The sequence below is a fragment of the Triticum dicoccoides genome, chromosome 3B (genome assembly GCF_002162155.2).
Source record: "Triticum dicoccoides isolate Atlit2015 ecotype Zavitan chromosome 3B, WEW_v2.0, whole genome shotgun sequence".
Lineage (NCBI taxonomy): Eukaryota > Viridiplantae > Streptophyta > Magnoliopsida > Poales > Poaceae > Triticum > Triticum dicoccoides.
The window spans coordinates 48,654,485-48,681,147 of NC_041385.1; the positions used below are offsets into that span (position 1 = coordinate 48,654,485).

The following is a 26,663-nucleotide window of genomic DNA, read 5'->3' on the forward strand; positions in this document are numbered from 1 at the left end:
TCCCCGGGGCCTTTCATTCGTGCCCTCGTTTATTTTGGAGCTTACAAATAGGTCCTTTCTTTGGGCGATGATCTCTTTGCCTTGTGCGTGCACTGTGGCCGACTAGTCTTAGTTTGTTACACGTAGGTCCCTGCTCTGTTGCCATTCTTGATTGATTGTACAAGGCCACTTCTGGACTGGACCTCCACTTCTCGTTTCACCATCAGATAGATAGAATCATAGGGGGAAAGTATCCGGTGCACCAGTGCTTGTGGTGTTACCGGTGCACCAGACGCCCATAGCGCGTTAAAAAATGTTTAAAAAAGCTGAAAAAATTAGCACATTGACACAACGTTGGTTCATGTTGTCGTAAAATTTTAACTCAAAATTTGAAACATTGCTTGAGATACAAAAATCAAAAAATTGGCATTGAATAGCACACAACATAAGTTGGGCTTTAGATTTGGCCCATTAACACATTGATGCCAAATTTGTTGTTTTTATATCTCATGCAATGTTTTGAAATTTGATTTGAATTTTTGCGACAACATAGACCGACGTTGTGCCAATGTGCTACATTTTTATTTGATTTTTTAAAACATTTTTGAACGAGCTATGGGCGTCCGGTGCACCGGTAGCACCATAAGCACCGGTGCACAAGATACTTTCCCGAATCATAGGTGCGCTCTCTCCAGTCATTTCCCGCTTAGGTTTTTTCTGTTAGTTGTTTTTAATTATTTATTTTGTGCATCTTTGGGTGTTGTTGCTTTTGTAATTTTAGTGAAGGTGGCCGTGCCAAGGAGATCCATGGAAATGCATACAAAGTCGAAAAGCATATGTTTTGAGGAGTAGACTGCTGCCACCACGGCACACACCAATACACACCAGTGCTTGTGGTGTTACCGGTGCACCAGACGCCCATAGCGCGTTAAAAAATGTTTTAAAAATCTGACAAAATTAGCACATTGACACAACGTTGGTTCATGTTGTCGTAAAATTTTAACTCAAAATTTGAAACATTGCTTGAGATACAAAAATAAAAAAATTGGCATTGAATAGCACACAACATAAGTTGGGCTTTAGATTTGGCCCATTAACACATTGATGCCAAATTTTGTTGTTTTTATATCTCATGCAATGTTTTGAATTTTGATTTGAATTTTTGCGACAACATAGACCGACGTTGTGCCAATGTGCTACATTTTTATTTGATTTTTTAAAACATTTTTGAACGAGCTATGGGCGTCCGGTGCACCGGTAGCACCATAAGCACCGGTGCACCAGATACTTTCCCGAATCATAGGTGCGCTCTCCCCAGTCATTTCCCGCTTAGGTTTTTTCTGTTAGTTGTTTTTAATTATTTATTTTGTGCATCTTTGGGTGTTGTTGCTTTTGTAATTTTAGTGAAGGTGGCCGTGCCAAGGAGATCCATGGAAATGCATACAAAGTCGAAGAGCATACGTTTTGAGGAGTAGACTGCTGCCACCACGGCACACACCAATACCGCACAAAATGCACTTGCTGCAAATTGCAAATCAAAAAAAATGGAAAACTGTCTTTTCTTTTCTACAAATGATGCCACAATTGTGATGGTTCTGTGCAATTAACTCGATTAAATTCAGTTGACGAATGTCTCATAAAATCATCGCATGTGCATTACATCCGTTCTTTTAATTTGAAATTTGTAACAATGACCCATATGTTTTTCGTAACATTTAACATTTCAATGGTGTTTGAAAAACGTTCCTTTGATTTGAAATTTATGACAATGACCCATTTTAATGGTATTTTCAGCAAAAACATTCAAAATGGGTCAGCGTCAGTTAGTTAGGATGCATTTTAGCCATGGGCATTATATACTTTTCAGCAGACAGAGTAAAAAATAAGATCAGGCGACCGAAGCCAAAAAAAATTGATTGTAACTTCTCGGATACTAATTTACAGTGTTGTTTTTGTGAGCAGCTAAGTTTAAGCTAAACTATCTCAAGAAATCTTACAAATTACAAATCTTGTCGAGACTGGCTGATGTAGAGATCTTGTCTTGATATGTTGTAGCATTTCATGGAAACCCCTAGCTGCACGATGAACTGCTCCTGGAACTGGCCTACCCGAATTCTTGGAATGTCAATCGTGAGCTCGTCAGGGCCGGGCATCCCTTCAGCTTGCAACCCTTCACCAAGTATTAGAAATTAATTGCCCACAATTAATGATCCGGACACACGAATAGTGATTTCTGTTTTCCCATTTGCACCACAATGTATCTTCTCAACAACATGAACAATTTCGAGCCTGCTCTACTTAGAGTAATACCGATGATTTTATTTCCGAGCACGGTAGTATAGTATCTACTTGTGGTGGTTCTGCGCAACTAACTCGATGAAATTCAATCGACAAATATCTCAGAAAATCATCGTATGTGCAGCACATCCGTTCTTTTATTTGAAATTTGTTCTCAAGTAACAATGGCCCATATTTTTGTCGTAACATTTAACATTTGAATGGTGTTTGAAAAACGTTCTTGTGCTCATATTTTTTGCAATTTTTTTTTTTACAAAATAGGCCAATGTCCATTAGCCACGATACATTTTAGTCCATGCACATTACAGACCTTTCAACAGAGAGAGTAAATAATAAGCTCAGGCAATAGAAGCGAAAAAAAAAGTTGATTGTAATTTCTTGAAGACAATTCTCTGTGTTGTTTTTGTGAGCAGCTAAGTTTAAGCTAAACTAGCTAGGCCCAAGAAATCTTACAAATTACAAATCTTGTCAAAACTTGCTGATGTAGAGATGTGGAACCATTTCATCAAGATTAAGGATGAAAATGATGCGGTGAAGGCTGCTAAATGCAAATATTGTGGAATAGGGATTTCAAAAAAAAAGTAATGCAAATATGGCAATCGTGATATGAAGGCTGAACTAGGCCCAAAAGTTCTTGGAGATTACAAATGTTGTGAGGACTAGGACTGGATGATGTAGAGATCTTGTCTTGATATGTAATAGCATTCCATGGAAATCCCTGGCTGCATGATGAACTGCTCCCGGAACTGACCTACCCGAATTCTTGGAATGTCAACCGTGAGCTCGTCCAGGCTGGGCATCCCTTCGGCTTGCAGCCCTTCACCAAGTACTAGAAATTGGTTGCCCACAATGAATGGTCCGAACACACGAACAGTGATCTCTCTTTCCCCATTTGCACCATAATGTATCTTCTCAACAACATGAACAATTCCCCCACCGGGCTGATCACCTTTCAACTTGTTTCTTATAGTTGACAGAGTATCAAATATGACACTTTGCTCGACACACACATTCCCTAAGAAGCTGAAAGATGATTCCTCCATGTACAATGTCTTCATATGATTCCAGGACCCATCAGAGCCATTGAACAGGAGGTAATAATGAACAGCAAGCATCTCAGCTATTTGTTTCAAGCTTTCTGTTGGATCCACAACACCCCCGACGTATGCCGCCAAGTCGACGCCGGCTTCCTCGTACCGCTTGATGAATGGGTGTGACAGAAGTTGCTCACATGTAGGCCTTGCATCAGGCTTGTAAGACGTATGATTTTGGGGGAACTGGCTCAACCCTCTATGGGGTGGCCTATCACATATATATAACGATGATATACAAGTCCTATACCAATACGGTATGGATTACATAGATGGGCTACAAATACGAAGTCTAACACTCTCCCTCAATCTCAACTCACTCCCGAAGCATCTAGAAGGTTGAGATTGTGCCTACACACATCAAACATGGGAGAAGGTAGAGGCTTGGTGAAGATGTCTGCAAGTTGATCTTTTGAAGAGAAACCTGATTTCTAGTAGCTTCCGTGCAACACGTTTCCTCACAAAATGATAGTCAATCTCAATGTGTTTGGTCCGTGCATGGTACACCGCGTTTGATGACAGAAACGTAGCACCGATGTTGTCGCACCAAAGGACCGGAGGATGTGGCTGAGACACTCCCAGCTCTCGAAGTAGAGACTAAATCCATATAAGTTCGGCAGTCGCATTGGCAACCACCTTGTACTCGGCTTCTGTGCTGCTACGGGAAAAAGTGGCTTGCTTGTTTGCGCTCCAGGCGATCAAATTAGGACCCAAGAACACAACATATCCCCCCGTAGATCGCCTATCATCTGGATACCCAACCCAATTAGCATCTGAGAATGCAGAAAGAACTCCAGAGGAACTGGGGCGCAAGTGGAGACCATAGGAGACAGTGAGGCGCACATAACGCAGTATGCGCTTCACAGTAGACCAGTGCACATCAGTAGGCGCACGAAGATACTGGCACACCCTATTAACTACAAAAGATAGATCAGAAGGCGTGATCGTCGGATACTGCAATCCACCAACAATACTCATATACTCAGTCGCATCCTCAGGAGACAGAAGAACACCATCAGCAGCTGAAAGTTTGTTGGTAGAGGACATGGGCGTAGGAGATGTCTTGCACTTGAGCATACCAGAATGATGCAAGAGATCAAGAGAGTACTTCTTCTGGGTGAGAGCTAAGCTGCCACGAGACTGATGAGCGACTTCAATACCCAGGAAGAAGTGAAGTTGTCCCAAATCCTTAACTGCAAAATCTCTGCCAAGCGTAGTCACAAGAGCATTAGCAGCCGTCGGAGAGGAGTTGGCCGGGATAATGTCATCCACGTACACAAGCAAGTACATGGTCACACTCGGTCGCTGAAACAAGAATAGTGAAGTGTCAGCCGTCGAAGGAATGAAGCCATGAGTACGCAGAGCTGAAGCCAGGCGAGCATGCCAGGCATGAGGTGCCTGCTTCAGTCCATAGATAGCCTTCGTCAGACGACAGAGATGATAAGGCTGAGTGTGATCAACAAATCCAGGTGGCTGCCGCATGTAAACTTCTTCTTCAAGCAATCCATGAAGAAAAGCATTCTGCACATCAAGCTGGCGGAGAGTCCATCCACGAGAAACTGCCAGAGATAGGAGTAGCCGAATAGTGGCAGGCTTGACAACAGGGTTGAATGTATCCTCATAATCCAGTCCATGGCGCTGTTTAAAACCCTTAGCCACAAGACGTGCTTTGTAGCACTCAATAGAACCATCTGCATGTTTCTTCACCTTGAAAACCCACTTTGAATCAATGATGTTGACACGAGGCGGAGGGGGAACAAGTGCAGGTCTCATTCTCCATAAGAGCATGATACTCTTGTTCCATAGCATCCCTCCAGTGTAGGATACTCATAGCGGCTTGATAAGTGTGTGGTTCGGCAGTTGGATCTTCCACAGCATGAGCCAGGCAAGCAGCCAAGTATGTAACTGTGCCATTGGTGTACTCCTTCGGACGAGTGATGCCATTGCGGTTGCGTGTGTGCGGACGCCGCGGAGCAGCGAACACCGAAGTAGGCGAGGCCGGTCCAGAAGATGCCGACGCAGAAGGGCCAGGCGACGGTGGGCCAGGCAATGAGGGCCCGGACGTCGTGTGCGGCGCTGCCGACCCAGGCGACGTGGGCGGCAGGGAAGCTCGTGCAAGCGATGCGGGTGACAATGGAGGCGAGGCGGGGCGAGTATGCGGCGACGTGGGCCGCTCAGGAGTGGCTGTTGCGGGCCCCGGCCCAGGCGCAGAGGCTGTCGCGGGCTCCGGCCCAGGCGTGGCTCCTGAGGCGGAGTCGAAGGCGGGAGGCGGTGCATGCGCATGCACCGGCCGATCGACGTGTGCCACAGGCGACGTAGGTGGTGCGTCGAGTAGGAGTTCCAGGTGAGCACCACGTCCAGTTCCTGCACCATGATTAGGTAACAACACAGGTGAATATGCAGCATTATCAAATTGACCAGGCATAAGAGGAGATGAATGCATAGATGGGGCTATGATGGGTGGCTGGGGCATGGCGGAAAAAGGGAAGACGCTCTCATCAAAAACAACATCATGAGATATGTAGACACAATTTGTTGGCATATGGAGGCACTTATAGCCTTTATGGAGAGAACTATACCCCAAGAACACATATTTTTTGGACCAATGAGAGTTCCGCAAGAGGAGGCAGGAGCGCTTGGTTAATATGTGTGCTCCAGGTTTCCTTTGTTTTCACTTCTTGATCGTAAATTTTTTTTATGTAACTTGATCGTAAAATTTCTAGTGCATGACAAAGGTATTTTTTATGTCATTTTTCCTTCAAAGAATGTGCTGACGGCTACTGCAAAAATGAAAAAGAAAAGAGAGAGAATGTGCTCACGTAAAAAAATTCCTTGGCTTTTCTGCAAGAAGGAAGCTGACTTGTTCTTCCCATAAACATCCATTGAGCACATTCATCTTCATTGCCTCTGATGGCTCATGGCGAATATGAATCATGTCACGTTGTTCCTTACATACGTACAACATTTTATCTAGTCATAAAAATAAAATTACGCCTCAAATATGTGAAACAACGATTATATAAGATGTACTTTCAAAAAAAATTCAAACATATAAAAATTTAAGGATTTTACTAGTATATGTTTAAGCTGCTGCCTTGGCGCAGTGGTAAAGCTGCTGCCTTGTGACCAAGAGGTCACGGGTTCAAGTCCTGGAAACAGCCTCTTACAGAAATGTAGGGAAAGGCTGCGTACTATAGACCCAAAGTGGTCGGACCCTTCCCCGGACCCTGCGCAAACGGAAGCTACATGCACCGGGCTGCCCTTTATGTTTAAATTATTCTTTTCCTTATCTTGAAAACGTATGTAGAGTCATATTTATTTCCTAGTTTGTGCGGCCAAGATGGGGCGAGAGGATGATGTCATCACTTTCAGCTTCTGTTTCGACAGGAAATGTAACTGAAGCCGAAAGCCTGAAGCCCCTATCTCAGTGTTACATAATTCAGTCAACCCGTTTCGAGCTGTATCAGGTAGGATAACTTAGATTCGGTGGCCCCTGTACCGATCGAAATATGAACTGGTTTATGGACCTTCTATTTTTGCCTGTTGTTTATCAGTAACAGCATCTGCAAATAATTTGGCATGTTCTAAAAAAAAGCAAACAATATGTATGACGGCATCTTGTTATCATGTTGCCTGTGCGTTTGGTTTATTCGGTTTACATAGTTTGGTTTGTACGGTATTAATACTTCGGTAAATACAGTATATAAATTTAAAATACGGTTCGGTTTTGATATATACCAAATTATTTCGGTATGGTTTCGGTATATACCATAATAACCAAAGTTGACGGGAATTTAAAAATGACATCATAACAATTTACAAATTTATGACTCCAAACACATACTATTTTACACAAATACTATATAACTATATATATAAGTATGTATGCATGAATTGATTCATGCCTTGATTGTTATGGACGTGCTTAGGATTTTTTTAAAGAGAAAATAACTATGTTACAAGAAAAATGTATGTGCTTGGTAGTGAATTTGACTCATGTACAAAAAATGATAACTTGTATGGTTGTTTGCCTCAAGAAATATAAATTTATTTTTATTTCGGTTTATTCGGTTAACCATTCGGTTCTTTGGTATATATCTAAAAACCAAAGTTCAAAACGGTATGAAAATTTTATACCATACCAAAACCAGAAACCATAAATTGATTCGGTTCGGTTTATTTTCGGTATGGTTTTTCTGTTTGGTTTCAAAATGCACAGAGTGACCTGAGACCTCAATTTGGACTTGCGAAACTACTGTGTGGACGACGCATGCCCGGACGACAGCGACACGATGCGCAATCCAGCCGCTCACATGCGCTGGATGGTAAGCATGGACGGGTTGATATGTGATGTCGTGCACAAATCGGCCGACAGCGTCGTGTGCATAGCAGCTCTCTTGGACTTGGTTGTTCATGTTTAATACTACACCTGGATGACACGTGGGACCATACCTTGCGGAGGACCAGAGGGCAGCGGGCACATGGTCTGTCCAGTAGTACGTTCATTGGTCCGCGTTTGGAGATGCCGAGATGTGCAGAGTCAGTCAGTCAGTGAGAGAGAGATGGGTAACCGTGGAGTGGATCTCGCAGCGGACCGCCGGCCCCCGGCCCCAGGGCTCGTACATCCAGCCGGCCTGCTCGCCGGTGAGTATGTGCAGCAGCCTGAAGAGGCGCCTGTAGGCAGGGGAAGCCGCCGGATCTTGCACAGCGCAGTTGAGGTATAAATCCGTTCCTCTCTTCTCAATCCGACTAAATCAGTTTCTTCGACTAGAATCATATATCCTTCACCGTTTACTGTTTCTTCAACTAAATCATGCGTGCCTAATTTGGTCGTATAAGTAAGCCACTCTAAATCACCGTTTACAGATCTGCTGCCCAGCTGGTGTGTGTGTGTGCATCTCAGTACTGAGACTAATTTGGTCGTATAAGCCACCCCTAGGATCTTCTCTAGTGAGTGAGTCCATTTGCTGCCAGATAACTAGCACATGCTGACCACTCTTTATGAAACAACATATGTCAGATACTTCTTGATTTGCTTGCCAACTAAATGGTGCAAATTACTACTTCATGTACATAAGTCAGTGTAGGATGAAAATCACAACTGTTTTGTGTAATTAAAAGAGATGCTAGTGCGGAAGAAATGAAGAGGATTTATCCTGTCGCCATCCACTGTTTTTTGGTGCTCGTTAGGTGTGTGCACCTTAAGTGCAAATCATCGGTGATTCATTGTATAGATTGTTTGGTATGAACTGTTATTCACCCTAGGATTTGCTTCTCTCTTTTTTTTGCTTTGATAACTAGCTCATTATTCACTGTTGTCTTCTCTTAATGAAGAAATAGTATACAGATGTTGACTTACTTGCCAGCTAATCGTTGCAAAAAATTCACGTGCATAGGTACTTGGGCATGAGACGAGAATTACTGTGGAGTAAACGAAGAATGGCTTGCTATTTGGCTCTTGCCATCCACATTCTCTTGGATTAAACATTGCCATAAGTTTTTCTCTCCGCAACGAATATATTAGATCAAGCATCATGTCATGGACACGATAAGCTTTCACTCTTCTCTTCGTCGATGCCTACAGGTTGGATCATGCTTTTATTTATGAGCTCATTGAAGTAACCCTCTCATAGCTCAAATGGGTCAATTTTCGTTTACGTCATACACAAATCCTTCGGCTATCCATCTCAATATCAGCTAGTCTCTCTTAATTTTGTAATCTTCTAAAAACAAGATTGCATATAATGAGTGATGTGAAGGTAGATGATAAAAACAACACAATCTTTAGTCTTAAGCAAGTTAGGATAGACTAGGGACAAAACACAATAAGAGGCACACACAACAGCAATATGAATTGTAGCAAATAAATAGTAAAAGAAGCTCTTGACTTGTAGATTATGTCAAATGGATGATCTGGAGTCAAGCTTCTTTGACTACTAGTATGATCTACCTTGTCATCTACAGGATTAGTTACTATATCTAAGTATATTTTTAGAAGATTAATCAAGGTCACTTGATATGTAAAAGGGTAGTTGAGTGCTTTATTTATAATTGAAAAAAAAAAGATTAGCCTATTTGAGCTCAGTGATAGAGTTACTCAATGAGATCATAAATAGATGTAGGTTCAACTAATAGACATCAATGTTGATGAAGACATGGAAACATCTCTTCGTATTCGTGATATGATGATTGATCCCATATGTTTTTGCCAAGTGCAGAAAACCACTTGCATGGCACTGAGTGAAAGCGGTTTATACAAAGGCAACATTTGAAGACTCTCCATCCGAAAGAGCATGTCGGTATGACCACCATGAGAAGCAGCAATGCCGCAAGTGAGGTATCTTGCAATATCTATATATGTGCTATTGTTGATAGTGCTGCTTTTGTCGAGTACCTGTGTTGGATTTAGAATATTGTGTTGTATGTTTCTAGTCAATGGAGGCTCCTGAAACTTGGAGAACATTGCATTTGTCTTGGTGTTTTTATTTGTCTTTCTTCTGCAAGTACATGAAGCTCTCCATGTGATTGCATCCTCCTATGCGTGAATTCTCTTCTATCGACTCAAGAACCATCAAGTTTCAGCGGCGCCTCCTATGTTTAGCTTGTTATGAACTTATATTTCCATTTCTTTGTGTTGTAAGGAAGTGTGTAATTATGATGTACTGCTGGGTGGTTAATTTGCCTTGGAGTTTTGAATCTTCTTCGACATGAAGCTCTCATTGTGACTGCTCCCACTTATTCCTGAATTCTATTATCACTTCTGCTGATTGAAGGAACATTCAGTTTCTGTTGTGCCTCTTGTATTTTGCTTATGATGAACTTCCTTTTCCATTTATTTCTTTTGTAAGGCAGAACTTTTCAATTTATTCGTTTTGTAAGGCAGAGTATGTAATTATGATGCACTGTTGCCTGGTTTGACAACTTTGATTATCTATTGAGTCTCTTCCTAGCAGTTTTCAGAATCATGGTATGAAATTATGGTTGTTCAGTTTATACAATCATCTGAAATTTCACCTATTATCTGTACTGGTTACTATTTGTTTTATTTGTTGCCTTCTATTCGTCACGTTAATTGAAACTTGACTGAATAAATGGGGCAGTGCTATTAGCCTGGTCTTTTTCTGGAGGTAAATGACTTGGCTTAGCAAACAATGCGGTGTGCAAACGAAAAGCTGTATAAGTTTACACTAATGTCTCCCTCACTCAACACTCTTGTGACAATACTCTGATGTTTTTTTTTTACTCTCGTGAAAATGTACTCATCTGCATGGCACATGCTTTTATGATGACCAGGTACACAATCAGCAAATTAGTCAGCTAATCTCTTAGTCACAGCCGGTGCCCATTGCTCTCTGCAGTTAGAACTATTTTTTAAATGTGTTTAAATTTGTCGTTTTCCTCTTTTTTCCTCTCCATACGCATGGCGGTGTGTGGTTGGTTCGCCGGTGGTGCCGACATTGATTGGTCCAGCCAACTAGCCGTGTTTGTCTGGAGCATACAGAGGAGGGATCTCTCTAATTTTTTTCCTTTTGCACAAGACAATGACGCACACACTAATGGTCACCGTTGGTTTCTTCCTACTTTCCTAGCTAGCTTATCTGCCAGGAAACCAAGATTGCACACCGCCAACTCCCTTACACCCAAAATACCACCGCAACAGTGTGTAGAGAGGTCAAGCTACCTTAGCCATGGAGATCGCCATGGTGGCCATCAGGCCTCTCCTTACGAAGCTCGGCGACCTGCTCGCTGGTGAGTTCACCCTGGAGAAGCGCATGAGGAAAGGTATGGAGTCTCTTGTCACAGAGCTAACCTTGATGCACGCTGCCCTTCGCAAGGTGGCAAAAGTTCCGCCAGAGCAGCTTGACGAGGGGGTCAAAATATGGGCAGAAAATGTCAAGGAGTTGTCCTACCAAATGGAGGACATCGTTGACACCATGATGGTGCATGTGGAAGATGACGGTGAGCCTGTCAACCAGAATAGAATCAAGAAGTTGATCAAGAAGATCATCAAATTATTCAAGAGCGGAAGGGATCTGCATCGGATGTCTGACTCTCTAGAAGAGGTGATGGGTCAAGCTAAGCAGTTGGCTGAGCAGCGCAAAAGATATGAGCAAGAGATGCGGGACACCAGTGCTGGTGCTGGCGTTGACCCTCGTGGGGCTCTATACACAGATGTGACAGAGCTTGTTGGGATCGAACAAGCACAAGACAAGTTGATTAACATGTTGATGATTGGTTGAAGAGTCCGATAAAGACAATATCTGTTGTTGGATTTGGTGGGCTGGGAAAGACTACTCTTGCGAAAGTGGTGTATGATAAGATCAAAGTACAATTTGATTGTGGGGCCTTTGTTTCAGTTTCTCAGATATTCTCTATGAGTTAGACAAGAAGAAGTATTCATGCATTCATAGTGCAATAAGGGATGAAAAACAGCTTATCGATGAACTCATTGAATTTCTTACGAGCAAGACCGAATTTTTTAAGAGCAATAATGAATTCCTTACCAACAAGAGGTATGCCAACTGCTTTTTCGTTGTCATTGATCAATTTGGCTTTTCACATAGTACAATCATGATACTATTTTGTACTGTTGTATAAACATCTTTGTAGCACATTGTGAGTCATCCACTAGATTTACAATGTTCTTATAAATTCGTGAATTTTTCTCCAGTGCATTTTCGCCTCAATAACACATCATCACATAAGCCCTTCTTACCAAGACAGACTTAGATATACCCTGATTGATTTATTAACTTACTATCTGAAACGTTTAAACAGGTACATCATCGTAATTGATGACATATGGGATGAAAAAGTGTGGCGTTTAATCAAGTGTGCTTTCCCCAAGAATAGTCTTGGAAGTCGAATAATCACGACTACTCGCATTGTTAGTGTATCCGAAGCATGCTGCTCTTCTAGTGATGATATTTTCAGAATGGAATTTCTTTCTAGTGACATCTCTAGAAGGCTCTTCTATAAGAGAGTATTCTCTAATGAGAGGGGGTGTCCTCATGAACTGGTGCAAGTATCCCAAGACATCTTAAAGAAATGTGGTGGTATACCATTAGCCATTATTACCATAGCAAGCCTTCTAGCAAGTAATCATCAAACAAAAGCAAAAGATCAGTGGTATGCTTTGCTCAATTCCATCTGTCATGGACTTGCAGAAGATCACAATGTGGAGGACATGAAAAAGATACTATTGTTTAGCTATTATGATCTGCCATCTCATCTGAAGCCTTGTTTATTATATTTAAGTATATTTCCGGAAAATTTCAAGGTCTTAAGAGTTGACTTGATATGGAGGCGGATAGCCGAAGGCTTTGTTCATAGTGAAAAACAAGAAACTAGCTTATATGAGCTCGGAAATAATTATTTCAATGAGCTAATAAATAGAAGTATGATACAACCCATAGGCATTGATGATGAAGAAAGGGTAGAAGCTTGCCGGGTACATGACATGGTACTTGATCTCATACGTACCTTGTCCACTGAAGAAAACTGTCACTATTCTTGATGGTACTATGAGAAAAGTGTCTAACTTGCAAAGTAAGGTTCGCAGATTATCCATCCAAAATGGCAAGATGGATATTTCTACCACCAGCATGAAACAAGTGAGACCTCTTACTTTTTTCACACATGGTATAATTGACAAAGTACATCCACTAGTGCAGAACCGGCCTCTAGTGCCGATTCGTAACGGCCTTTAGTGCCGATTTGCCAACCGGCACTAAAGAGTGGGGACTAAAGGTCCCCCTCTAGTACCGGTTCGTCACGATGACGAACCGGCGCTAAAGTGACATCACGTGGCACGAGCCAGGCCCGTGCGCGCGTAGGATATTAGTACCGGTTGGTAACACCAACCGGTACTAAATGTTTGAGGGGGGGTTGGTTTTATTTTCCATTCAATTTTTTTGCTGGTATTTCACGATACTACAAATTGTACACGTTATGCATATATATAAAGTCTATTAGTAGCCCAGGGTGAAGAATAAGTAATTCTTCACCCCGGTCGAGCCACCGAGCCAGACTCCTCGAACGCATCACCCAACCAGGCTCCACCGGTCACAAATTTTTGCCCCCGTGATGTAATTTTACATCGACTCAAGAGCCCACTCCGTCGTAAAGAAAAAAAAATCGCAACCGAGGAGCGGAGCCATCTTCTAAAAATAAACAGGGGCGTAGTGGACGAGGGGTGCGAGCGCCGAGCGGCGGTTGGACTCCGGCGTCGTGACGCTCCACCGCGTTGTGAGCGGCGTCTCGTAGGTTGGCCTAGGTTTCGGGCAACGCGGCGGGCCGAGCCGTGCTGCTGTGACGTCGGCGTCAGGGATTCTTCATGATACGGGGGCATCTCCCGTGCGGACGACGCCTCGTCGGCCGAGTCGCCGGCAATGAACGCTCGGCCGATACGGGCCCACTCCACGAGCCAGGGGTTGGTGGCGTCCTTGGCTGGACAGCGAGCTGATCGTGGTAGGGCGGCGCGGTGAGTCGTCTCTGCTGCCTGAAGAGGTACTTTCACGCTCTCCGGTAGATGCCCTAGTGATTTGCTTCAGGATCCAGCCATGTTTGTTTGATTAATTTTTGCGAGAGTTTTTGTCTGATTATTTCATTCCTACAACTTTACCATCGATTGCTTTTTTACGCCCGACTACCCGACCAGATGGATATGCTTCAGTAACCTCAATTTATTGCCTCGATGTTTCCAGCCGATGGCCGTAGCCTTGTTTGAGTTGCCTTGGAGGCTTGGACCTTCGGCTATTGCTGCAGGAGTGCACGAATATAAGAAGAAATCAGAAACATGCATTATCTACTTGACCATGATCACCACATAGTACACGTTATTTGATCCGGTAGATAGTTTATCCATATTGTTGATTTATGGGGAACAAACAGACTAATGGTCAATTTGGTAATGTTGCATTTAGTTCTTGTTTGACCCACTAATCAAATAAAGCGATCAAACCTTTCTCCTTCACTCCCTGCAAATAAATCCCAAAAGAAACCAAGTAAATGATTTAGAGTAATACTAATTCCCTTGCCCAATATCCTATTAACTCCTTCCTTTAATCTCCTATTGCTCTGCCCATCATTTGCCAAACATGCTGAATATGAGATGTTCTAGCCTGAAGCAAAACCAGAACCATTATTTGTTTTCCGATTGGTTAGGAGTGTGGTTCCATTGCTCTTCAGTTTATTAGTTCCAAAATTAGCTTAATCTGAAGATAGTAAGAGTAGCACACTCCGTAGCTTCTAGTGTAGCAAGCTGGACTATGCAGCTTTCTAGTAGGAATTCTGAACTAGTGTCTTGGTAGTTCGAACAAATCAGGGATTCAGTCTTCCTCAAAAAAAAAATCAGGGATTCAGTATAAAGCTTACAGGCGTTCTTAATCAAGTCGCTCTCCTTGGTACAGGGATAGCTTTGCCTCCAAAAATATATGGTGGTAGCTCTAAAAACCGAAGGAAAAGAATGTTCGCTCAAAGTTCCACCATTGTCCTGTCCAAACTGTAATATTTAGATGACATGAATCATGATATAAGAGTTCAGTTCAGATTTTAAGGCGTTTAGAAAAAAATCTAGTAGCCTTATGACCATCACCGTGTTCACTTTGTTTGGGTTTCAGCTAACCTGACATCTCTGCGTAAATTTATAGTTAGCTGCTTGAATCTTTCTTATGCACAACTTGAAAATTTATAAAAGGCTACCAGGTTATCTCTAAATTAGATTAAGGGAATGTTGAGTTAGCTCCAACATTCTCCACATAGATTATTGGATAAATCAGAAACCGGATGAAGCAATAACTTCAAAAAAGAAACTCTAGTGCACTTCTATTTACTTGCTATGACCATATTAAAGCAATCAATGTCACCCCCTGTCCATCAATTTATATATGAATCTGCCATAATCTCCCATCCAATGAATCTGCTCGAATTATGTGTCTATTCACTGTTTCATGTAGCAACTTCTGTTCTTGTATATTGTTTTAGCATCACTGGTGATTGACAGCATTTTGCTTGATGCGGGCTGCATCTCGTCCACGACAACGGTTGGCAACTAGGTGTTCGCCATGGGAGTTCTTTAGTATCACCCCTTCTTCGTCATTTTACATGATTATGTGTTGTTTACTCTCTCATGCCAAGTATGTGCTTGAATTAAGTTGGATTCAGTAAGAAATTTGGTTCTGAATTTGGATGGACTACCTCCCCAAATGCAGAGTTGAAACATTGTGTATTTTATACTGGTCTCGCCCCCAAAATATTTGTTTCGGGTATAGCTATCCTACATGCTCAGTACTGGGATTGTCATAATTTCTTTTGCCTACTCTGTATGTCCTTAGTTAGATGTCTTCTTGGGTTTCTTCATAGTTAACCTTTACTCGACATGCATGATTGAGGGGTGGGGAGGGAGTACTGTTACTGCCATATACTCACCATTTACATTTTTGTCTAAAAAGTTTGATTTCTCAATAAATGTAACTCCAAATTTAGGGGAGCGAAAAGATAGGCTTTTGCGCCCAAGATTGAATCTTTATTGACTTGTGGTTCCTGTGATGATTTATTTTGACTACTACTGCGGTTTTTTTAAAATCAAGATAGACTGATGGCATGCATCTCAGTTAATGATTGAAATTCCCAGCTACAGACTAGTTTGTATGATTTTATTTCTTATATGTTCCTTGTAATAAAATGTGTGTAAAAATTCTGTCAGGAATGTAAATTATCATGTCAAGCTTTTAAGCTCATGATCTTAGAGATTTCTGTTTACTTCTTGTATACGAAGAGGAAAGCAGGAGTTTAATGTTTCCTTTGTTCTTGTATAATCTGTTCATCCTGATCATTTGCATACTTCTATTAGTTTTTGCTCTATTTAGTTTTCTTCATTCTGTTCAGGAAGCACAATGCTAATTCTGCAGTTCAGACTGTTGTATAACTCTATTCTAGCCAGAAGTTGCAGACAACAGTATGTATGATATAGTGCAGATATGACTTGTTTCATTTCTTTTTCTGAATTATTACTATACTTTTGTAGCTTCTTGGAGTCATCCCGGACTCCCCATTCTGTTTGTATTTATTGCAGCAAGGCGGTAATGCAACCTCCTCTTGTTAGACGGGATGCTCCCGAACGCCTCTTATGCCATAATGGTAACATCCTTCATCGCCGCCACTGTGATGCCTCTTCGCCGAGCCAGTCTCTCCCATGGGCCATGGTGTCACTCTCAGGCTGAGTGACGGGGTCAGTCTTCCAGGGACGATTCAAGGCGCTGGTTTCCTGTGATGTTTTGTTATGGAATACCATTTTGCCCCTGGCTTCCTCTTCCAACTGATCAAAAGTATTGTCTACAAAGCAATGAAGGCCTTGTGTTGACACCTGAAAATCTGATTGAAGAAATTCTGAAAAATGTGGTCCTCTAGAGATTTTTTTTGCAAGTTTCCTCGATATATTCTTACACGTGGTAGGAATAATTGTATAAATATTAAATACGCTGATAAGATTCATCTTAATCATCTGATACAGTGGATGCTCTTTGTCCTTGACTATAGTTTGGAGTGGTCAATTTACCAATCCAGTGGATGCTCTTAGAAAAGAAAAATGGCCGAAACGGCATGTTGTACTACTCATGACCACTATTGACCACTAAATTATTTTGTCAAGCAAGCACGCAGTTCTTCTGTTATCCTCTATTGCCCACTACATTAGCTCATGATTATACGACATGATTGCTCACATCCAGGCAAGAGTTTGAGTTGTATTTATGCACCGTGATTTCTTAAGTGGAATCACTAGTGTGCATATGTCAAACCAATGCCATCTCTTACATTACGTAGTTAACAGGGACATAAAAAAACCATTTAATACATGGTGTAATTATCAGCCACTTACAAAACATTGGTTGCTGGAAAAAATACATTGCCATTTATTCTTACGGCAGGTTTCTTTCTTTCCTGTACGCCTCTGTAATCTTATGTTGGCTACTGAGTTTTTTAAGCCCGCTCGCTAGTCTGATGCCGAGGTAAGCTTACGACTCATAAATAGTTTATTACGTTAGCCGGTGTTATGTGGGAGGTAATCTTATGGCTGGTGGAAAGTTTTTTGGGGACGTCGTTGGTTCAGGCGTTCGGCACGACGTACATTCTGGCTAGGGTGAGGAATATTCTTCACTCAGGGTGACGAATAGCGCAACCCTATATATATATATATATGTATATACATATACAATTTCTTCTACATGTTGCCTTGGTGCCTCCGGAGCACGATGACAAGTGGTTCATGGGGCGGTAGCGGGTAATAGTATTTTCTTTTGGGATCTATGATCTGGTCGAGCAAAAATCCGGCTATTTCTTCTTGAAGTGTTAGTATGCGGTTCGCTGGTAAGAGCTTATCCTGCACCTTTCTGAACTGTTAAGAAGGAGATCAATATGCATGTGTATTAGTTGTGTGACTAGATATCTATAATGGTGTGAATAGTGTTCTGACAAACGTACCCAGTCCTGTCTATCAGATCTGCTCCTTTCGGACGCCATCATGCGAATGTTCTCGCAAACATAGAATGCACACATATCATTCCCCGACGCCTGCTTCAGGGCCTTTACGAGAATGGAATTAAATCAGATAATGATTAATCAAGCATGATAATTGATTAATGATATTGAAACAAGAATTAAAGAGATGATAGCTAGCTAATACTACTTAATTACTTACCTTTGGTCGATGCCAAAATAACTTTTTTGCCCATTTGTCTGGAGTCACCTTGATGAACTTTGCCCATGCCCTGCCCGCTGGCAAAGAAAATTAATAAAGGGGTTATTAAATAGTTCATATCAGGAAATGACGAACTAATAATAGGCCGAGATATAGTTAATAATGATTGAAATTACCTGTTGACTATCCTCTTCACGATGGTGTAGTCTTTATCTTTTTTAGTTAGTGAGTCCAGTAATTCAATTTTTCCTTCCTCAACTTTAATGTCTAACAAGATCCAGTGCCAACTGCATGCGCACACGTTTGCATGTCTTAATTAAGCGGGCATGTGCATAAAATTAATCAACCGTTGTAAACCGTATACACTTAATTATTAACATCTAACTAGCTAGTAAGCAAAAACAGAATTTGTATTACAAGAAAGTGTGACTCACATGAAGTTGTAAGGAAGTAGTATATCTTCATTGGTATTGAGGCGCTTCAAGAACTCTAGCATGCTTTTCTCTACACCTGCTTGATATTCTGGAAGATTCCATATGTACTCATTAATGGTATTTGGGTCAATGAACCCAATGTCATAGCATCTAGATTTTTTCATTTCATACATCTTCATCCTGCATATAATACCACAGAAAAGAATATAGTGAGGATAATTACATGTAATGATTGATCAAAATTATCACTACATAGCTAGCTTGAGACTTAAATTACAGAAAGAAATCACTTACAGACAATAGCAATTGACGATAGACTTGTCGAGTACGTCTTGATTGTATAACTGAAATAGTTTTGAATACTCAACGGCCAGAGCTTTCTCATGGTAGTAATGCTCACACTTGACATTCACCATGAGGGACTCTCGATTGGAAATCTTGGTAATGTTCATGTACCATTGATGCAATTCATACATTCTCGTTGGGAGGTCCTTGACCTTGTCTGGATGGACCAAAGGTTGGCCCCGGACATATTTCCGTTTTATTTTCGATTCTCTAAGCGGAGACACGGGCTCGATTTCGAGGAGTTGTCCAACAGAGATCTTGAGCATTTCAGCCTGCATTATATGCTCCTCCGTTATTACCACATCGCCCAGCTGGGGAAAGCTAACGGTTTGCCCACAATAATATTTGGCGCGCGTACTCCTCTCATGTGTTGTTGGCACAACAAGCGGGGGGATCGCTTGCGCCGCCTGTTCTCCCAGCTGGGGAACGGTTTTCCCGCATTTTTTGCCAGCTGTTTGTTGGCTCGAGCTCGAGCTCGCTTCCTTTTATAGCCGTGCTCGATATAGCTTCCTAATTTGGCGCTCATAGTCTGAGTCAACAGGCTTGGGAGCTGGTGCTCTAGCCATACGAATGAAGTGGTCAATCGTTTTCTCAGGCACTTTCTCCTTTGGCGGCGGTGCGGTTTCGGTCCAAAATGGGCGTCCACTTGGGCCTGCACTATGGCTGCGTTTTGCTCCTCGGTCACGTCGTAAGGCCTCTGAGGAAGAGGAGCGAGGCTTGGACCATATTTATATCGCTTGTCTCCGCCTGTACTTCCTGTACTACCTCGACTCGTACCGCTACGCACCATAGCTGCGGGGTGTCTCTTCTGCGATTGTTGAGACGGCTGACGTGGATGACACTGTGCCGGACTTGAAGCAGGAGGAGTGGCCTGACGCCGTGCCGGACATGAAGGAGGAGGAGTCTGCTCACGCGTTCGGGGACTTGAGGTGGCGGACTTCGAGGAGGAGTCGGCTCACGCGTTTGTGGACTTGGAGGAGCGGGAGTCTGCTGACTCGGTGGCAGACTTCGAGGAGGAGTCGGCAGAAGACGCGGTGTCGGTGGACTTGGAAAGATGATGCAATCCTTTCTCCATAGGATGATACGATGTACAGCCTCTCCCAGTGTGCGCTCGCCGTCACCTCCAGCAATGCCAAGTGCTAGCATCGGATATGGCTCCACCACTTCATCAACCATGACACGAGCATAGCCCTCTGGAATCGGCATGCAATGGAAGGTTGCTTCAGGGGTAATTATGAAAGCAACAGCGTTCGCCACCTTCATGGATATGTTCTTCATTTTGGAGTGTAGCTCACAGTTAGTGTTCTCTATGATGTCATCCACAGGGTGGTATGTATCCAGCCGTGTGTCGCCCGGGGCAGAACCAACGCTGCTTCTCGGCATGGATGGGACGGTGCTATCCAATGATGGACGATCATCCGCTTGCTGATGCCGCTGCTGAGACCCCCTTTCCTGGCTAAGTGAGTCGATCTACTGCTGCTGCTGCTGGAATTTGAGTGCCAAGTCCGCGTGCCTTGCTTCTAGGCCTTGAAGGCGTTCTGCGTCCTGCTTCCTCTGCTCCTCCTCCAGCTTCCTCTTCTTCTCGCCCTCCATCTTCTTTTTTGCACCAGACCTGCAGTCGTCGTTCCAGTCCAAAAAGCCTCATACCAGGGAATAACACCCTTGCCTCGTGTTCTTCCCGGGTGTTCAGGATTTCCCAGGGCACGCGTAAGCTCGTCGTTCTCTCTGTTGGGCGTGAATGCCCCCGTTCGAGCTTCTTCTATTGCGTCAAGTATCTTTTGTTTGGCTCCTTTTAGACTTGCCTTCTGCGAAACCAGGCATGTCTTCAGGTCCAATGCCCCCCATGCGCATAGAACCAAGTTCTGCACCTGGGGGGCCAGCTCCTAGTAATTGGAGTGACCCCTGCATCCTCCATCTCTTGCTCATGATGTTGAAGAAGGATGGTGGGAACATCAACTCAAAACTGACAAGACATTGCACCAAATCATTCTGTAACCTTGATATGATTTCTGGATCGATTACCTTTTGAGAGATGGCATTGAGGAATGCACATAGCTTCACAATGGCTAATCGAACGTTTTCCGGTAGAAGCCCCCTCAATGCAACCGGAAGCAGTTGCGTCATAATCACGTGGCAGTCATGAGACTTTAGGTTCTGGAACTTTTTCTCTGTTGTATTTATTATTCCCTTTATATTCGATGAGAAGCCTGACGGTACCTTCATGTTGAGCAGGCATTCAAAGAAGATTTCCTTCTCTTCTTTAGTAAGAGCGTAGCTGGCCTGACCCTGATGTATGCCGTCTTTTCCGTGCATACGTTGCTGGTCCTCCCGTGCCTCTGGTGTATCTTTTGTCTTCCCATACACGCCCAAGAAGCCAAGCAGGGTCACGCAAAGATTCTTCGTCACGTGCATCACGTCGATTGCGGAGCGGACCTCTAGGTCTTTTCAATAGGGCAGGTCCCAAAATATAGATTTCTTCTTCCACATGGGCGCGCGTCCGTCAGCGTCCTTCGGAACAGGTTGTCCGCCAGGACCCTTTCCAAAGATTACCTTCAAATCCTTGACCATATCATGTACATCAGCACCAGTACGGTGGCGAGGCTTCGTCTGGTGATCCGCCTCACCTTTGAAATGCTTGCCTTTCTTTCTTACGGGATGCCTGCTCGGAAGAAATCGACGATGTCCCAGGTACACATTCTTCCTACAACTCTCCAAATATATACTGTCAGTATCATCCAAACAGTGCGTGCATCCACGGTATCCCTTGTTTGTCTGACCTAAAAGGTTACTGAGAGCAGGCCAATCATTGATGGTCACGAACAACAACGCCTTTAGGTCAAATTCTTCCTGTCCGTGCTCATCCCATGCATGTACGCCTGTTCCATTCCACAGCTATAATAGTTCTTCAACTAATGGCCTTAGGTACACATCAATGTCCTTGCCGGGTTGCTTAGGGCCTTGGATGAGCACTGGCATCATAATGAACTTCCGCTTCATGCACAACCAAGGAGGAAGGTTATACGAACATAGAGTCACAGGCCACGTGCTATGGTTGCTGCTCTGCTCCCCAAAAGGATTAATGCCATCTGCACTTAGACCAAACCATACGTTCCTTGGGTCACCTGTAAACTCCTTCCTGTACTTTCTCTCGATTTTTCTCCACTGTGAACCGTCAGCGGGTACTCTCAACTTTCCCTCTTTCTTACGGTCTTCTCTGTGCCACCGCATCGCCTTCGCATGTGAAAGGATCGAGATGGACCTAGAGGGGGGGGGTGAATAGGTACAATTGCAAATTTTAATTATTACTTAGCAATTTTAGGCAATAATGCGGAATATGAAGATGAGCCTAACAATTGCACGTGAGCACAAAGTACTAAGCAAGTAACACAAACACGTAAGTAGGTAAGCACAATATGATGTACGTAAGTGTAAAGAGACAAGTAAACACAAGTAGAGAGTTAGGGTTAGGAATAACCGCAACTCCGGGAGACGAGGATGTATGCCGATGTTCACTTCCTTGGAGGGAAGCTAGTCACCGTTAGAGAGGTGGATGTTACCACGAAGGCACACCAATGCCACGAAGGCTCACCCTATTCTCCCTTTGAGACAACACCACAAAGGCGTTTCTCAACCACTAGTGGTAGACCTTGGGGTGGTCTCCAAACCCTCACAAACTTTTCCGAGGGTAATCACAAAGTTCGATTCCTCTCCGAATGACTCCTACCACCTAGGAGTCTCCAACCTCCAAGAGTAACAAGAACGATGGGGAAAAGCTCAAAACTTGCTCAAATCACGAATTCCTTTGGTGCAAAGAAGGGGAAGGAGTGGATCTATCACTTGATTGGAGAACTTCTCTCAAATGCTCCTAGAACACTTGGGAATCTAGGATTTGGTGTGGATGAATGAGAGAGAGAGTGAGGAGTGTTCTTGATAGGCTCAAAGTGAATGGTTAGTCCTATCCCATGGAAGGGAAAGGTATATATATATATAGGTGGTGGGTAAAAGTGACCGTTTGGAGAAACGTAAGTGTACAGGATGGGCCGGACGTCCGGAGAACGTCGGACGTCCGGAGGCACAAATAGGTCTGGACGTCCGACAGTCATCGGACGACTGGCCGCTGTGAAACTGTGAGCCACAACCCAGTGTACAGGATACAGACGTCCGAGCTGGGCCGGACATCCGGAGCACGGACGACCGGAGAGTCCGAACGTCCGTAAAAATGCTTCTGTTGTGAAAGTGCCGGACGTCCAGAGAGTTCTGGACATCCGTAAAAATGCTTCTGTAAAGGAACACCGGACGTCCGGGCAATCAAGAGGGACCGTACGTCCGTAGAACACCGGACGTCCGAAGGCAAGGTATAGAAAAAGTGGCTTTTGAGCAAGTTTTTCACTAGATCCAACGATCCCCTCTTAATAGTGCGGGATCCCTATACTCAAGAACAAACCATAAATGAAGTCAATATCTTGTATCTCCATTCTTGAGTTATATGATTTTTGTCCCTAGTCATGATCCATGCACACGGTCTTTGAGACATAGTCCTGAGATATACTTGATAAACATGATTAGTCCCTAGCATATGTGTTGTCATCAACATCAAAATATGATTAAGGGCATGATTGCACTTTCAATCTCCCCCTTTTTGGTAGTTGATGACAACTCATATGCATACTCATAATAGTAATCGGAAGTATTTGTTGTGGAGCTCAATAACCATAATCAAGAATGAGTAACGAGCGAGATCCCCCTCAAAGTGATACCATAGATACAAAAACCAAATGATGAGGGCTCCCCCTCAAAATGACGCCACTATAACCAAATCTCATACACACGATAATCAAGAGTTAAACTTCATATAGATTCATCACATGTAGATTCACCAAATCTCAGATTCAACAAACTCATAACATAGGTTCAGTACAAGCTAAAACACAACAATAACAATAAGTTTGATTACATAATGAGCTAGAATAACATGCATATAGAGCCTACTCCCCCTTTGGCATCAAGTATCCAAAAAAATAGAAAAATAGGGGGAAAACATAATAGCATTAGAGATCATCCTCATGATCATCATCATGAACACCACTGCCACCAGCCTCGTCGAAGAAATCAGCCCACTCAGGACCGGAGGGAAAACCAATGTCAGAAGGAGGGGCTTGAGGAAGACGCTCATCGTCACTCACATCATACACTCTTGAGTCTCTCAGACGAGCCTTCAGAGCGTTCTTTGAAGTGACCATGTGAGTGACCACATCGTGGTGTTGGGAGCAATGGAAGGTGAACATCTTCATCATGGCAGAGTGAGCCTTCCCAAGAAAACGAGCAATGCGCCCAAAGGGGGCAGCACTGGAAGGAGGATGGGTAGCATGAGAAGGAACACTAGCGGCGGTGCGACTAGCAGGAGCGAGAGGAGGAGGAACATGATCAGCCGCCATGTGAGAGGGAATGACCCATCACTCATGTACATGAGTGCGGGCAATGGGAAAGGGAGCTACACTTTCGATAAAAGCCTGAATAAAAGGTGCATGAGGAAAAGCCCTCTTGTGCTGGAAGCTAGCAAGGCGGATCTCATGCCATAGAAAGTGTGGAACATTGATCTTCCCTTTAGGAGATGTGAAGAGGCGATGCATGAGATCAATGCAGTAGCTGCTGCAGGAGCCCTTGTCACCCATCTTGGGATAGATGGTGCGGATGACATGTCATGGAATTGTCACGTCAGATGTCCTCGTGAAAGGACTTAGTTGTGGAGCCATCGCAACTAGGAAGCTTGAAGGGGTTAATCGGGACAAAGAACACGAGAGGGTTTATACTAGTTCGGCCCCTTACGGTGAAGGTAAGGCCTACGTCTAGTTGGGTTGGTATTGATGTTTCGATGACCAGGGAGCGAGATACGCTATGCCTGGCTCTCGATGAGTTGTTTCTTGCCCTAAGCCGCCAGCGGGTCATCCCCTTATATACACGGGTCGACGCCCTGCAGCTTACAGAGTCCCGGCCGGCTTATAAACAATGTCCGGCTCGGTGACTAGTTAAGTCTACCTTATCATACAAGTAATATTATTACAGCGGTTTACTACAACGGGCCTTAAGTCGCCTGTGGGCCTTAAGCTTCCTATGAACCGTCATCTTCATGCCTTGTCTTGGGCGTCTCTCTGGTGAGTCCTCTTTGCGTAACCCGGCCCCTCCTGGGCGGCTTACACAAATAGTTATATCCCCAACATTAGGCCCAGATTGATTTGAACCGGTTCATGTCAATCTTAAAATACCTTATGAACCGCCCTGCAGTCTTTTATCTTGCGCGAAGGATTTTAACCCGCCGTGAAGTCATCATCTAACTCCGGGTTAAATCTCTGTGATGTCATCTTCATTAAAACTTTATTTTTTATAACGTCACATCTTCAATGGATCTTTGTCTTTACTGACCATCCCGAGAATTGAGGCGCCAGAGCCGCTGGATAATGAATGTTATCTCCTCATTTTTCGCGCTCGCTCGGTCAGTCTTCCCTTATAAATAGAGCTACCTAGGTCTTCCCTAGTCGTTTTCTTCCTCTCCTCTCTGCCACTCAAGCTCCGCCTGCTGTCACCATCGACTCCCTCATCTTCATTGACTCAGGCCGCTGCATCGACCTGACCTTGACCAGAGATCGACGGCGAACCTCCGCAACTCGTCCGCATCTGTGAGTTCCTTTCGTTCCCTTTCTCAGATCTGCATTAGGTTCTTATCGAGTTCGTTAGTGTTCATCACTGGCCGACACCAAACCCTCGCTAGTTCCTTCCAATGCCCTGTTTAGATCGTGAAAACCACGTAGAACTGCTGCGGTATTTGTTTGTGTTGATCTTGCATAAAAATAGATCTCCTTTCCCTTGTTCAGGAACCCTCTTCGAGTGCATGAAGTTCTCTGCCTCGTTTTAGGTGGAAATTTCCTTTTTAGAGCAATATTTTGATCCAGAATAATAACTGTTAGCTGTGAAACTTGCTTTTATCACCCGGAAAATCTCTTCTGGTAAATGCCCTGAAACACAACTGTCGAGATGTCCGGCTTAAATAAATGATACAGAATCTTCACTGCCCCTCATGACCCGGAATTTTTTTGAATTGCACTTGATACTTGTAGCGGCTTAAACATTGTTGCACAGTCATCCTTATATCATTAGGCCCCTCATTAAGCCGGCACTTTAAATAATCAAGACTTTCCTCCCGGGTTAAAATTGAACCGGATCTTCTTATTTTTCCATAGGCCAATTGTTGTGATGGCTCCTAAGGCTACCAAGGCCCCTGTGACTTGCAACTGGGTTCCATCCATAGTTACCAATAGCAAACTAGCTGAATTTGTGAAGTCTGGGCATCTGCCAAAAAAGGCTGTCATGTCTTACCGTGCCCCTGACCCGTCTGAAGAAAAACCTCACCCAAAGCCGGGGAAGTAATAATTTTTACTGATCATATGAGCCGTGGATTTGCTCCTCCCGGCTCAAAATTCTTCACAGAAGTTTTAAATTTCTTTGACCTTAGACCTCAAGACATCGGACCCAATTCCGTGTCAAATATTTGCAATTTTCAAGTCTTCTGCGAGGTGTACATGGGAGAGGAGCCAAGTCTGCTTTTGTTCAGGGAACTTTTTTATATGAACCGACAAAATGAACGTGCCAACGGGCCTAGTCTTGAGCTTGGCGGCATCTCAATCCAGCGACGGAGAGACTGTCTTTTCCCTTATGCCGAGCTACCGAGTCACCCAAAATCTTGGAACCAGACATGGTTCTACTGTCAGGACACTTCTCCGGCTGATCAAAAACCTCTGCCCGGCTTTCGCGCCCTGCGCCTTG

The 26,663-nt window shown here is 43.5% G+C and overlaps 1 long non-coding RNA gene across 5 annotated transcripts in view; it reads left to right on the forward strand.

Annotated features, from left to right (window-relative positions):
• The first annotated feature begins 7,885 nt into the window (after positions 1 to 7,885).
• Positions 7,886 to 26,663, forward strand: part of LOC119274625 — a 50,571-nt gene continuing 31,793 nt past the window's right edge. Inside the window, exons 1-5 of one of the 5 annotated variants that reach the window (XR_005135245.1) lie at positions 7,886 to 8,086; positions 8,765 to 8,952; positions 9,587 to 11,150; positions 11,256 to 11,881; positions 12,147 to 12,669. This is a non-coding gene — a long non-coding RNA (uncharacterized LOC119274625). Of the gene's footprint in view, positions 8,087 to 8,764; positions 8,953 to 9,586; positions 11,882 to 12,146; positions 12,670 to 26,663 lie in introns of those variants that run through there. The other 4 variants (XR_005135244.1, XR_005135243.1, XR_005135241.1 and 1 more) reach the window with 4 other exon arrangements.